Below are 14,872 nucleotides of genomic sequence, written 5' to 3' on the forward strand. Positions count from 1 at the left end.
AATCAGATAAGCATGTTGCATCCCCAGTCCCTGACACATAGTAGGTGATTAATAAATGATTATTTAGTTGAAGTGGTTCTAACAAAAACCAAGTGTCGTGGGTGCTATCATTACCTTCCAAGGTTAGTGACTTGCCCAAGATCACACAACTGAATATATATTTGAGATAGCTTTTCTTGACTCCAAATTAAACATTCTATCCTCTACGTCTCCCAGATGCTCACTTTATAAACAAAGCTAGTATTACATCGCTATAAGATGATGATGTTTGTCCTTCATTCTCAAAGATGAACATGACATCAGGAAGCTGACGCCACAGCAAGCACATAAATTGGATTTGAGTGAGGGGCTGCTGTGCTAAGTCACTAACCTCACTTTCTCCTCCAGTCATCTGAATCCATTGGTCTGCTAAGGATGACTGGAGATGACCCGGATTCAAGGCAATCAGGGTTAAATTGACTTGCCCAAGCTTGTGAGTATCAAGCGTCTGAGACCGGATTCAATCTTCTGACCTCCCGACCCCAAGACCGGTGCACCATGTAGCTGCCCTGCATTGCTATAAGATGATAGCTTGATCTCAAACTTGATGGTCTCAGTGTCACATTAGGACTTATTTTACTTTGATTTCACTAGTATATTTGTACTAGCCCACATAAGTCTATATTTCTTAATGCAATGACTTATTAATCTGGTTCCTTTTTGTTGTGGACAAAAAGACAAAGGGTCACATGATGTGACTTGGGGTAGAGAAGGCAAACTTCTAAAAAGCTATGACATCCCAGGTATGGGTCATTCCTTGATTCATTCCTAGATGATTGTGGAAAAGAAGAAATGAATCTCAAAATTCCAGTAAGAGTAATTCAGAATAGGGAAAAGCAACCCCAATCTCAGTCTAAAACATTAACACTCAGAGTAAGTAGGCTGACCTGCCTTAGTCACAATCAACTGGGCCAAAGAACTAATTGTCCAGTGTGATCAATCAACATCCAGTTGAAATTCTGCAGAATATTAATAGGTATTTTTCTTTCTGTCAATGGCTTCCATTATCTGTCTCTTTAACAATAGTTATAGTCTTTGATTCCCTAAAAGTTTATTTCCTGCCTCAAATTTGTAGATTGTCCTTAATTGAATCAAACTCAACCTGCTCTTGTTAGTATAGTGTGTGAAAGGGTGGAATATGGAAGAAGCCTGCAGAAAAGAAGACTCAGGGGTATTTACTATTCATCTGCACAGATTTGAAAAACTTTCAGATGGTAGAGAAACTAGGCTTGTTTTGCCAGAAACCAGAAGTAGAAGCAATGAATGGAAGACATCAACACTGAGGCCAATCCAGGCTTAATATATGGGGAACTCTTCCCATGATTTGAACTATTCAAAAGTAGAGTGAGTGGTGTTAGGCAATGATAGGTTTCCCCCTCCTTACTTGAGATGCCTTCAACCCAAAGCTAGATGACCAATTGCTGAGGATTTTGAAAAGTCTTCACGGTCAGGGCATGATGATCTCTGAGGTCTCTTATATCTCGGGGATCCTGAGATTCTGGTTTCACTCCTCAGGTGTGGATGAGATCACAAGACCACTAACAAACTGCATGACTCTGGGATTCTGGAATTTGATGAGTTCCTTTTCTTCTTATAATGCAACTGTTCTTTCCCTGGGTGCAGGAAGCAATTGTTGCTGTTGATAAAATCAGGTCATCTTGTCTTCTGGTATTTTGTATTCCACTGGACTAGTTGCAATCTCTTTAACTAGGTTTCCCTGGATCACATTAAAGGAATAAGAAGATAAATTATTAAAGTGGTTAAAGAGAGTATAAAGGGAATGCTGAAGGCTGAATTTTTTTCCTGATACTGACAGATGAACAAGTTCATGCTATTAATTTCCTCCCTAGGGCAGTTACTAAGGCTGTAGCTGGGTAAAGGAGATTGGCTGGAAAGTTGGCATATTGATCCAGAGGCCAAGCATAGACTTCAGGAGGAAAGGGATAGAATGTTCTTCCCCCCCTTGGCCTTTCACAGAGCTGTGAATGTGTCAATGTGGGCACTGGAGTTGCCAGTGAAACCACAGTAGGGAAGCTTCCCATTTCGAAAATGTTTGTGTGTGTGTGTGTGTGTGTGTGTGTGTGTGTGTGTGTGTGTGACTCCTTGCAAAACTAGAGTGAAGGAAATTCTCCATCTTTCCTAGAGAGGTTATGTTTTAGATTCCTATATTTTCTTTTTAATCTCTTCATTTTCCAATGAACACACTCATGGCAAGGTCTTGGGGGCCAAGTGATTTGAGGGGTACACATGAAAGTAGAACAGAGAACAAGACAGATAAAGTGGGAGAGAAATCCTGGCTGTGGCTTGTGAAATATAGCAGGCCATGTCTATTTGGTGACCTGCCCACTCACCAATTAGAAAGTATGGGCTAGAGTAGGAGTGCCACATACAAGAAGACTAAGTATCCTATAGACTGGTTTCTGGTCTGGAGGCTTGTTGGCAGGGAAGACTTGTCATCAAGTCAGCAAACCTTCATGAATCATCCTATAGTATCCCAGGAGGGCAGCTAGGTGGCATAGTGGAGAGACCATAGGGTTGGTTGACTCATCTTTGTGAGTTCAGATCCAACCTCAGACACTCACTAGCTATGTGACCCTGAGCAAGTCACAACCCTGTTGACTACAGTTTTCTAATGAAGGATATAAGAAATCCCTCCAATATCTTCTCCAAGAAAATTCCAACTAGAATCACAAAGAGTCAGACATGACTGAACAACAGAAAAATGGAGCACGTTCTGTGCTAAGTGCTAGCTAAGACACAAAGAAAAATAAAGGCATGGTCTTCAAGGAGCTCACAATATGACTTATATGTACAAACAAACCATTTTCAGGATAAATGGGAAGTAAGCTCAGAGGAATAAAAATAAGATGCTCTAGATTTCTAATCAATGTGGAGAACTCAGTTATCTTTTCAGGGCTAATAGTAGTTTTTGGGGGAGATGGGAGAGTACTATTCATAACAGTGAAATTTTCTGATGTTATCGGAAAGTTTAATTGACACAGTTCACTTTGATTAAATAAAGACTTATGAAGATACTGTAGATGCAAAAAAACTAGGCTAACCAATGAATGCAATGGAAAGGAGGGAATGAAAAGTTAAGTTTAGTTAAAACATGACCTTGGCTCTCTTGGTTCTGCTTTTGACTCATGCCTTGTCTCCATTTCTCAGCTGCCTTCTCACCTCTTTATCTGGGGTTTTCTCATTCTAGTATATCCCTCTGTCCCTGGGGCTTCTCATCCTAAAATACCCCTCTGTCTTTCAAATTTCCTTTTTCCACTGGTGAATTTCTCCTGGGACTTCCATTCTGGGGATGATTAGGACAGATATAGTCTTCATTCACCTCCCTTATCTCTGGACTTAGCCACTATTATCTCAGACCACTACTCTCCCATGTTCCAACCACTGCTTTTCATTTTCCTTCTGTGTCTTGTCTTCTTCCATCAAATATCACCTCCTTAAGAGCAGGGAGGGATTGTCATTGTTTTGCCTCTATAAATATCTAGAGGGATTAGTAAATTAGCTAATAAATAATACTGTTTAATAACCATTTTTTTCTTGAATGTCTTTTGCAATTTATAGAAAATCTAGATTCTAGAATAAGTCATTTAGACTCACTAAAGCCTAAGTTTGGCAAAAGTAACATGAAGTCAATAATACTAAGGGTAAATGTCATTTGGACTTCTCAACTGATGCATTTGGATGTAAGAACTAGATGAAAAAAGAGGTCTGGACTAGATAAAGTCAGTAAATCAATCACCTGTCCTACTTAAATTCACTAACAATATCTTATGGCCCTATATTTTAGCCAGGTAAGATAACTCCAGTGAATCAGTAAATCAACTGATAGTATTAGATTAGAGGAAAGTTCTTGAAAGCCATCTTATAACAAATGTTGAAGGAACTATGGGAAAGTAGACACCTTGGTGGTGTAGTTGTGATTTGTTCTAGCAGTGAAATATTTAAAAGTAAGTCTACTAATAATATGCATATTTTTAGAGCATACAACGCCACTATTGAGTTTAAAACTCAAATGAGATCAAAGAGGAAAAATGATCCATAAATATAAAATATTTAGGAGTTCATCTTATGGTGACAAAAAACTGGAAAATAAGGATGTGATCATCATGTGGGGAATTTTGAACCAATTCTGGTTCATGGATTAATAGATACGTTTTTGCTATAAGAAGTAAGAAGACAGTTTCATAGAAACTTGGGAATATATATACATATATATATATATATATGAGCTGATACACAATAGAGTGAGCAAAAACAGAACACTTCATAAAATAGCAACAACATTAAGGAAAACAATTTAGAAAATTGAAAAAAAAATTAGTCAATTCAATGACCAACCCCAATTCCAGGTTATTCTTCATGAAACATGCTACCCACATCCCAAAAGAAAGGGGATAGACTCAGGGTGTAGAATGAGATTTTTTGGTATGTTAACAATGCAAATATTTTCTTCACTTGATTATGCATATTTTTGCAAGTGTTTTTTTTTATTTCTTTCTTTTTTCATTTGAGGAGGAAAGGCTAATGAGAGAGAGAAGGATTTTTTTTTTCAGTTAAAAAATAATTTTAGCAAAAAAAGACAACCATTGTAATAAGTAGACTGGCAACTACACAGAAAGTACAGTGGTAATGACTGAGGAGTTTTAGTGCTAGCCTGTAGGTCTTCTGTATAATACCAATCATTAACTCATATGTTTCTTTGGCATTTTTTCCTTTAAAGAAACTTATAATACATGCAAATGAGATAATACATGTCAAAGAGTTCTGAAAGCCATGAAATGATCTCCAACTGCAAGCGTTAGTTCTCAATATGATTATCCATTCAAAAAGATAATAACTTGTCCCATCTCCCTCCGAGGAATATTGTGAGGTGCAAATGAGATCTATTTAAAGCATTGTGCAACATAAAGTACTTTCTGATTTTTCATTTCTATTATTTTTAAGTCTCTAAGGGACCTTAGAGGCTATCTCCTCCAACCTTCTCATTTACCAGCTAAAGAAGCCCAGTCCCAGAGAAAGTCAATGAACTGTTTCACAAGATACGTGCTGGAATCCAGAGAAGCAATAGATGAGCACAGATGCTTTACTTCTAGAACCAGATCTATCCATGGTACTAGCTGACTCCTATGACTGAATCTGTCCTTAGTTCTTGAAGAAGACCGTGACATCAGTAAGGGATGTCATTTCAAGCACAAGAACTGGGTTTGAGTGAGGGGGGCTGTGCTAAGGCACCAGCCTCACTTTCTCCTCCAGAACTATATGGGTCCAGTGGCCAGATAGGAATCAGGACAACTGGAGACAGCCCTGGATGCAAAGCCGTCAGGGCTAAGTGACTTGCCCGAGGTCTCCCAGGTAGTCTGAGGCTGGCTTCAAACTTCCATCCTCCTGACTCCAAGGCCAGTGCTCTATCAGCTGTACCACCTAGCTGCTCCCAAGTGAGCCTAAGCTACTTGCTCAACCCCTCAGTATTCTAATTTCCTAAAAATCCTAAGTTGCAAAGAAGGTGCCCCCCTGTAGTTCTATAGAGAGTGTCTTCACTTAGGAGTTCCCTTAACTCATGAACTACAGGTGACTCAATGGATAGCACACTGACCTTGGAGTCAGGAGGACAGGAGTTCAAATCCAACTTTAAGCATTTGACACTTACTAATTGTGTGACCTTGAACATGTCACTTAACTTGATTTTCTCACAGCCAGGACCATCTCCAGCCATCCTGATTCCTATCTGGCCACTGAACCCCCAGAGCTAGAAGGAGAAAATGAGACTAGTGACTTACACAGCATCCCCTCACTCAAATCCAATTCATGTGCTTCTCATGGCATTACTTCCTCTGATGTCTTGGTCTTCTTCAAGAATGAAGGATAAACATCATCTTACTCATTATAATCATTGATCTATTGAACCCTTCCTCTAGTCCTAAGGTGTCACAAAGGTTATCTTGACTCTTAAAGACCAAGGCAGAGCAAAACAAGTTTTAAAAGGTCCTACAACCTTCAAAGACGTTGCATGTGAGCTATCAAAGGATCGTAATGATAAAGGATCAGCCAAGCAAGGTATGAAAACAGCTTTTGTGGTGATTATTTGTTTTGTTCCAACGAAAGCAAACTCCATAGACAGTTTACTAAGGTATGAAGAGTTGGAATGTGTTTTCATTGAAGGAAGCACCTCACCAGTGTCACAGCTGATCTTGAAAATTTTCTTCAACTCTTATTTATTCTTAACGTTTTTCATTCAATATAGTTTGGTGATTAAGAGTACTCACTATTATGAAATCTATTTAAAGATATTGTTCTTGGAATTTTGTGGATCAAGCTTATATATTCAAGCCATTGTAGAGAACTAGAAATCTCTTGTTCCAAAAGAGATAATTTATTCATTTCCCAAGCAAATTTTGTAGTATGGAGATCAGCCAGCTGTTGGTTAATACAGGATATTCAGCTTTTCATGTATAATGATAGCCACCTGTTTATGTCTTTCTAGGTATCTGCTACATGCTAAATTTGTGCCACTTGCAATGATAAACTGCAATTTCCAACACTTCATTGAATAATCTATTTCAATCATTAAGCACAGAATCTTTTATTCTAGCTGTGGTTCAAAAGCCATTCTTCTTCTCATCTTGTATGATAGGGCTCAGATGGCACCAGTCAAAGAACAAGTAGATACACTGCTATTATTCTTTCATGTTTAATGTTCTGCAATTTCTTCATGACTCTTGTTATATTTGAACCAAAATATTAGAATATAAGGTCATTTTCTGTATAATGGGAGCATCCTTCGTTCCAATTCAGGAACCAATGAAACAATGAGGACGAAAATAACTTTTCATGTCCTCCACCAGCACCACCAATGATTTGGTCATTGACCTGGTCAGCGAGGCTGTCTGTAGAGTTCCAGTGCAGGATATTGATGAATTGTTCAAGATTTTTTTTCAGGTCACTTTTGGTAGCTTCTGTTGCATAATTCTAAATACTAGGTTATGTGTTGCAAGGATTCAGTTGATGCTAATTCTTTTACATCATGTACATTGTGCCATTGCCATTGTTTCTTTGCATAATCTTCACAGATGACTTAGTTCAGATTTCTTAAATACAACCCTTGTGTATTTTTGAGTATCTATGACCTAGCAATTATCTTTCTTTTATAATCTCTTTTGTTTCCATAAATTCACAAAACTCATGACTATAGTGTTTTGGGAGCTGCTAATAATGATAATATAAAGTGACTCAAAGTACTGGTGAGCAGAAAGGGAAAGGGGAGGTAAGGAGGACTGAAGTCCAGAGAGTAGAACTTGGCTAGGCTGGTCCCTTTCTCAAAATCAAGGTTCCAGGGACAAGTCATCAGTGGGAGTAGAGGGGCTTCAGAGGCAGAAAATAGCAACAGCCATACATAACATTACATGGATTTCTTTAGAGTTAGAATTATTATCAACTTTGGAAATTCTTTATTTCATGCTGGCAACTCACCTTTCCAGGCTGATTTGACAATGGCCCTTTACAAATTCTTCTTTCCTCTTTATTTTCTTTTTCTCCTGATTTTATCATCATTTGATTGTCCACCTCTTTGCCTTTGCATAGGCTGTCTTCTAGGCCCACCGTACACTCCACCTTTACTTTCTCCCCTTAGAATCCTTCATCTCCTTCAAGGTTCAGGTCAGCTCCCATAAGAATTCTTTCATCTTTCAAGTTGTTAGTACTCTCATCTACTCAATCCAGCACACATAAATACTTGAAGAGTGATGAATTTGGAGTCAACGTGATTTTGAATGCCAATTTACCCATTTATTTGCTGTGCAACATAGGCAAATCACTTAACATCAGAAACTCTCAGTTCCCTCATCTCCAAAATGAGCGCATTGAGCTCGATGACCTCTAATGTCCCTTTCAGTTCTTTTACTCTCTGATCTCATTTTATTTCTCTTGAGTTTAATGTAATTTTCTTGTAAGTAAGGGATTCTTGTACCTCCTCTCTTTATATACCAGCACATAGTAAAGGTTTAATAAATGTTTGCCACGTTGGATCACATTGGACTTGACTGGATCATGTGGGATTGGCTCCAATTATATCAAATGCAATTGGATTGGATACTGATTAACCTGACCTAAGAAAAAGACTTTCCTCCATGATGTCCCTGCTAATAGAACCAGTGATGATGTGGAACCCAGTGACAACAAACAGCTCTGAAAGTGAAAGATACCAAGGGCAGAAATATTATCCTTCCAGTCACTTCCCTGAAGCACAATTCATGAATCACTTTCTCTGAAAAAGGATTAGAACAAATTTCTCGTCTAGAGAATTGGGATTCACCTAGCATCAATAGATTTTCAAGTAGATTTTGTTGCTATTGGTTTTGTCTCTAAGCCCTAAGAGACTTACTTAAAGGACTAAGCCTTCCTGGAGATTTTCAAGAACAAACCCCATTCTCCATCCTCCTGCTTATGATTTGTTGGTTTTCAATAAACTGAATATCAGGTGAGTTTCTTAACTGGAAATTCTATGGCTTTCTCAGTAATATTTACAAAGTAGGTTTAATGAAAGAACTACAGTATTGTTAGATTTCTGCAATGTTTCAGTGAGAATGTTGATGGAGGAAGAGTCCTTCCTATCTTCACCTAACCCTTCGAATTTAATAATAATAATAATAATACCAACTAACATTCTTTGATCCTCAAAAATTCCTGTTTTGCTGTTAACATATAGGGAAACTGAGGTTGAGAGAAGTTAAGAAATCTGTCCAAAGTCATTGTTGTGAGGCTAGGTTCAAACTCAGGGCTCCCTGCCTCCAAGTTCAGCCTCAGACTTGCCTATATCACCTACCTATCCCTAGTTTGCACAGCACTTTTTCTGTAGCTACCATCTGAAGTAGATTGTTCAAGGATTATTATAGCCATTTGAAGAGAAAGATCAGAGAGCCAAGGTTCTGATCTTGTCATTGACAAATGTCCAGTGACCTATTATGGACAACGCCATCCACATTCAGAGAAAACAATACTATGAAATCTGAATGTATATTATGTTCACTTTTTTAACACTTCTCTTGTTTTTTTCTTCCTATCTCATGGTTTTCTTTCTTTCACCTTAGTTCTAATTCTTCTTACCCAAAATGACTAATATGTAAATAAATTAAGCACAAAGGTCCATGTACAATTTTTGCATAGTCTTCACTGCCATGGATAGGGAGGAGGGAAGGGAGGGTGGGTAGTAGAAAAAATTTATAACATAAACTTGCCAATGAATGAATGTTGAAAAGCTACCATAGCATGTAATTGGAAAAATAAACGAAAATGTCGATTAAAATAAAGAAAAATCTCCAATGACTCCCTGTTCCTGAATTCTCATTCTGCCATTCCTCTCTTTCTAGGGTTCACTTTTCCAGTCTGAGTCCATAATATTCCCCATAAACTCTGTGTTCCACCTAAATGGGACCATTAGTCCTTCCTTAAACTTCATGGTCCCTCTTTCACCTCTGGTTTTGATACAGGCTTGTTTTTCCCGTGCTCAGAAGGTGATGTTAGCTCATCTCTACCTGGTGATCACATGCACCCCCTATTTGAAGTAATTATTGATTCATTCCACTGTTACCACAAACTTCCTCATTTTCCTTGAAATAGACTTAAGTGTCTTTTAGACAGTAGAAAATAATTATCCTGAAAACATGGACTGGGTCATTGGTTGTTTGTTTATTCTTTCCAAGTGTGCCAGTGATGGGAATGGTACCTTTCCCATCTTTAGTCAATTCATTAAGTGCTATGGACTATTGTACTTCAAGAGTTTGAGAAATATTTCTTGAATTAAATTTTTGATAGTTTTGATCACAGAATCTTCACCTCTTAGGAGGCATTTAATTCTAATCTCCCTGCCTTGCAGATGAGGGAACTGAGACCTACAGAGACTAAGTGACTATTTACTTAAGGGTATAAGATCATAGATCAATAGATGGGAGAGACCTTCAAGGTCTCTGTCTCATACTCCTCCTTCTACAGAAGAGGAATTTGAAGCCCAGAGAGGTTAAATAACATGGTTGCAGGACACTTGCATGCAAAGTATGGATGTATGGATTCAAATAGAGGACATGTAACTCCAAAGCCATTGCTCTTTTCTCAGATAATCTCAGATAATCATTTCAGTGCATAATAGTTCACATCTATGAAGTCTAAGACTTAAAAAGGTTTTCCTCCAACAACCCCTAGGAAAGAGTGTGAGCCTGAGGTCCAAGTGCTGCTGAGGCTAAAGGAGGAAAACGACCTTGACTGTGGTCACAGTGAATGAATAACTGAACATGGATTCAAACTCAGGGTTCCGTGGTCCCGTGGTCCTGTGGTCCCATTCTGTGAATAACTGGGAAATAGGCCACATGTTATGACGTTCTTGATCCTTTCTCAAAGATACAGAAATTCAAGGAATGGCTTCATTATCTCTTATATCCTTATATCTTAAATATCTTCTTTTTTTAATTGACATTTTCGTTTATTTTTCCATTTACATGCTACGGTAGTTTCTCAACATTCGTTCATTGGCAAATTTATGTTATAATACACCTCAGCCATCAGAAGGAAAATGAAAACTTTTCTTTGTTAGATAACTGAAACAATCAGCTCCAAAAAGTAGAGGAAATGAAGCACAGATACTATTGAACTCTCAGAGAGAAAAAGAGACAGAGACATTCAGACAGACAGAGACACAGAGACAATATAGAGACAGAGATAGAGACATAAAGACACAGAGAGACAAACACAGAGACAGGGAGAAATGAATAAATACATAAATTAATAAATAAGTGAATAAGTAGAGAGATACAAGTAAATAAATAAATAGATGCATAAATAGATAAGAAGATATAGTAATTGATAAAAATGATAAACTAATAAAAACTAATAAATTAATAAAAAACCCACAAACATTTTAGCTGATTTTCCTGTTGATAATACATATGACCAAATACTCCAGAAGGACCATGGTGGAGGAGAAATCTCAGGGTGAGGGTCTCAGTTGCATGAATGAAAAGGCTCAGCATTTTAAAAGAAATCCTAATTGCTACACCTGGGAGAGATTTGGTGGAGGCAGGAGGAACTAATGCAGTTCTTTCTCAAAGTCAGTCATCAAACAGATAAGAGGCTCTTTGTAGTGGGTGTAAAATTAGTGTAATTTCCTCCTGCCCCTCACAAATAGGTCTCTCTCTCTCTCATCTATTAATCTATGATCCTATAACCCTTCTTTTAAAACAACTTTTCCATATTTTAATCAAATATATATATATATATATATATCCGAAATTTAGAAACACTCAGATAAATATCTTTATTGTTTTAAAATAATGCAGTTAAAATTAGCTGAGGACTCAAAATGATGCTGAAGTAGAATGTGATTTTTCCAGCTTGCATTCTCAGGGCTTATTTTATTGGTTGCCATGGACATCATTTAGTAGCTGAGGACTGAGGGCTACTAAAGTACTGAGTACCAGCCCTGAGATCTTAAACCAGGTCCTAAAATTTGAAATGTAGAGCAAACAAAGACCTCAGAAGTCATCTAGTCCAAACCACTCATTTTACAGCTTAGGAAACTGAGACCTGGGGAAATTAGCTTGCCCAAGATCTCATAGGTAGTGTGATATTTGAACCCATGCTATAGTGCTCCAAAGTGTTATACCAGTATTGCTAGGAGTTGTTATCAGTTTGTTTGTTTGTTTTAATATCATGGACCTCTTTGGTAGTCTAATGAAGTCTAGGGACCTTTTCTTAGAATATTTTTCAGTTTCTAAAATGAAATTCATAAATTACAAAAGATATCTATCATATTTAGTTAGCCTAATATATACATACAGACAAACACACAAATTGGTATGCTTATGCACACACATATATAAATAGATATATATTAAACTTAATATATATTAAATATATATTATTAAACTTAATCCTGCATCTTCCCATTTTACGTTGCTCATGGCCAATCCCAGGGAGGAATATTGTCAGTTGTCAATATCATATGGCAAGAAGTAGCCTAAAGGATTTCACCTTGTAAATGTATAATCAGAAAGGGAGGTGAATAATTATAATTTTCTAAATTCAAGGGATTTCGATGGAATAGCTTACATACTTCATTGCTTAAATACTAAAAAAACTGTAAGACTATTGTGCCTCAACTATCTCATATGAAAAATTTTGGGGAGGACATAGACAGGTTATCCAGATAAAGAAAGCGGGTGGTGCAAAAGAAATAATGCCTCTTTGGCAGCAGTGTGGCGTTGTCAGAAAAGTGCTGGATTTAGGATTACTGAAACTTTGGTTCAAAGCCAGCCTTTCATACTTATTAACCAAAGAAGCTTGGGCAAACATTCTTCTGGGTGCCTTTTTAATTATCCCATTCCTCATATGACTCCTAATTTATCTCAATTTTATGCTACGGTGGATTATGAATGTCAGTCTGCAAAATAAAGATATAATAGTTCAGTTATTATTACTGTTTTATTTTTATTATTATTCACATTCACAAGTTTTTCTGAGGGATAGGATCCATTTATTGTTTATGCTATGCTGAAGTAACTAGCACAATTTATATTTTAGGAGATGATTCATTTCCTAAACAAAAAAAACTCTTATGAAGTAAAGCAAATTGTGACTTTTTTTCCCTCTTGCACATTAGGAGTTAATAATTTCTTTAAAATAGATTATAACTTTGGGGCAGTTAGATGGTGTGATAGAGCACTGGCCCTGACCTGAGTTCAAATTCAATGTCAGACACTTAATTAGTGTCTAGCCATGTGCCCTTTGCCAAGTCACTTAACCCCATTGCCTTTCAAAAAGCAAAAAAAAAAAAAAATAGATCATAACTCATCTCTTAAAGTTCAATATTTTTGTGAAAAGCTTTGTTCTCCAGACTTTGCCTTATCCACTCCCCTTTAAAACACCAAAGTTTTCTTTCAAGGAAATTCTCCAATTTCCTACTCTAAGATAAAAGAAATCCAAGATCACGAAATCATCCTTAGGGTAATTATGAGAAACTGGCCAAGAAGGAATTCAATTGAATGCCATTCAAAACCATTAATCATTCACTCTATTCATGGCACTGATAGAGGTTTTGATGATTTAAAAAAAAAAGACTGAAAACTGCTACCCTCAAGTGGCTTTCACTTTATTGGACAGAAGTGTTGATGATTAAGAAATTCTCCTCTGGGTTTCTTTTGACTTTATTTCATTTCTATTGGATCAAGTTGCTTCACCTCTCAAAGGAGGCAATTAAATTAAATACTCCTCTGAACTTACCTTCTAAACTGACTTTCTGATCACTCAGCTCTTCGTCCATTTGATAAATGTGATTGAAACACTGACTATGCAAGTCATTATTGTTAAGTGCTTTCAGGAGATTGAAAGGCACAGCAGGCCTGGCTCGATCTCCAAAAGCTTGCCACCTAGTGGAGCAGATAAGACATCACTCTAAAAACATCATTTTAGAGCAGGCATAGTCAATGTAGAAGGGTTAGAAATGAGGTTCATTGAGCATGTCCAGGAAGCAGTGGCTTGGAATAGCTTTAGGGAGCGAGGCAAGAATGAATCAGGGAAGATTTCCTGAAAGATGAAGCATCTGAGCTGAGCCTTGAAGTGTGAGTGGCCAATAGACAGAGATATACAGAGGATGTTTTTGCTTCAGGACATGGATGGACAAGAACAAAGACACGGAGAGGGAGAATCTGTGGATAATTTTTAAATGACTGAGAAAAATCTCATTTGATATCAAATATAGAGCAGCGTGAGATAAGGATGAATGTGAAACTCTGCATGTCAGACTGGAGAACATGGCCTTTGAGCTATAGAAGAATTCTGAGAAGACAAGCAACATCATTCAAAAACCATATTAGGAGCATTTGTTGTATTTGCATCTTCAGAAGCAAATATAGTGCTTAGAAGAAAGTTGGTGTCTAATAAATGCATGCTAATGAGTTGATTGATCAGTCAGAGATCTTGAGCTTAAAGTGACCTCTTAGACCCCCTCATCCAGTTGTATCAAACTCAAGTAGAAAATGAAAACATCCATCAGAATCTTGTGCAGGGGATAGAGCACCAGCCCTGGAGTCAGGAGTCCCTGAGTTCAAATCCAGCCTCAGACACTTAATAATGACCTAGCTGTGTGGCCTTGGGCAAGCCACTTAACCCCATGGCCTTGCTAAAACCTAAAAAAAAAAAAAGAATCTTTGCTGTGTATATTGATTTAGAGTATCACATAGTATTATTACCTAGGTTCTATTATATTTTATTTATTTTGGTAAAAATTTTCATTTTAAGACCACTCAGGATTGTTGTAAGCCATAACACTTGTACTACCTTGACCCTTCTGATTAGTCCAACACATCCTTTTACAGTTGAGGAAACTGAGTTCCCTAAAGTGTGGCTTACCCCAGGTCACAATAACAGTAAGGGTCAGATTCAGATGCTAATCAATCAGGACTCATTAAAGTTGGAAGAGAAATTCAGTGCTCTTTCCACCACATTAATCCATTCATTATATTTAAGAACAATTGGAGGGGGCATCTAGGTGGTGCAATGGATAGAGCCCTAGTTCTGGAATCAGGACATCCTAAGTTCAAATTTGACCTCAGACACTTAATAATTATCTAGTCGTGTGATCATGAGCAAGTCACTTAACCTCACTGCCTTGCAAAAACTAAAAAAAAAAACTTGAAAACTTTAGTTATGGGGATCTTGGAAGTAAGAGGGATCTTAGGGACTGTAAAATCCAGACCCCCTTTGTTTTAGATTTTTTTTTCAAGGCAATGGGGTTAAGTGGCTTGCCCAAGGCCACACAGCTAGGTCATTATTA

This window comes from Macrotis lagotis, chromosome 1 (genome assembly GCF_037893015.1).
Source record: "Macrotis lagotis isolate mMagLag1 chromosome 1, bilby.v1.9.chrom.fasta, whole genome shotgun sequence".
Taxonomy (NCBI): domain Eukaryota; kingdom Metazoa; phylum Chordata; class Mammalia; order Peramelemorphia; family Peramelidae; genus Macrotis; species Macrotis lagotis.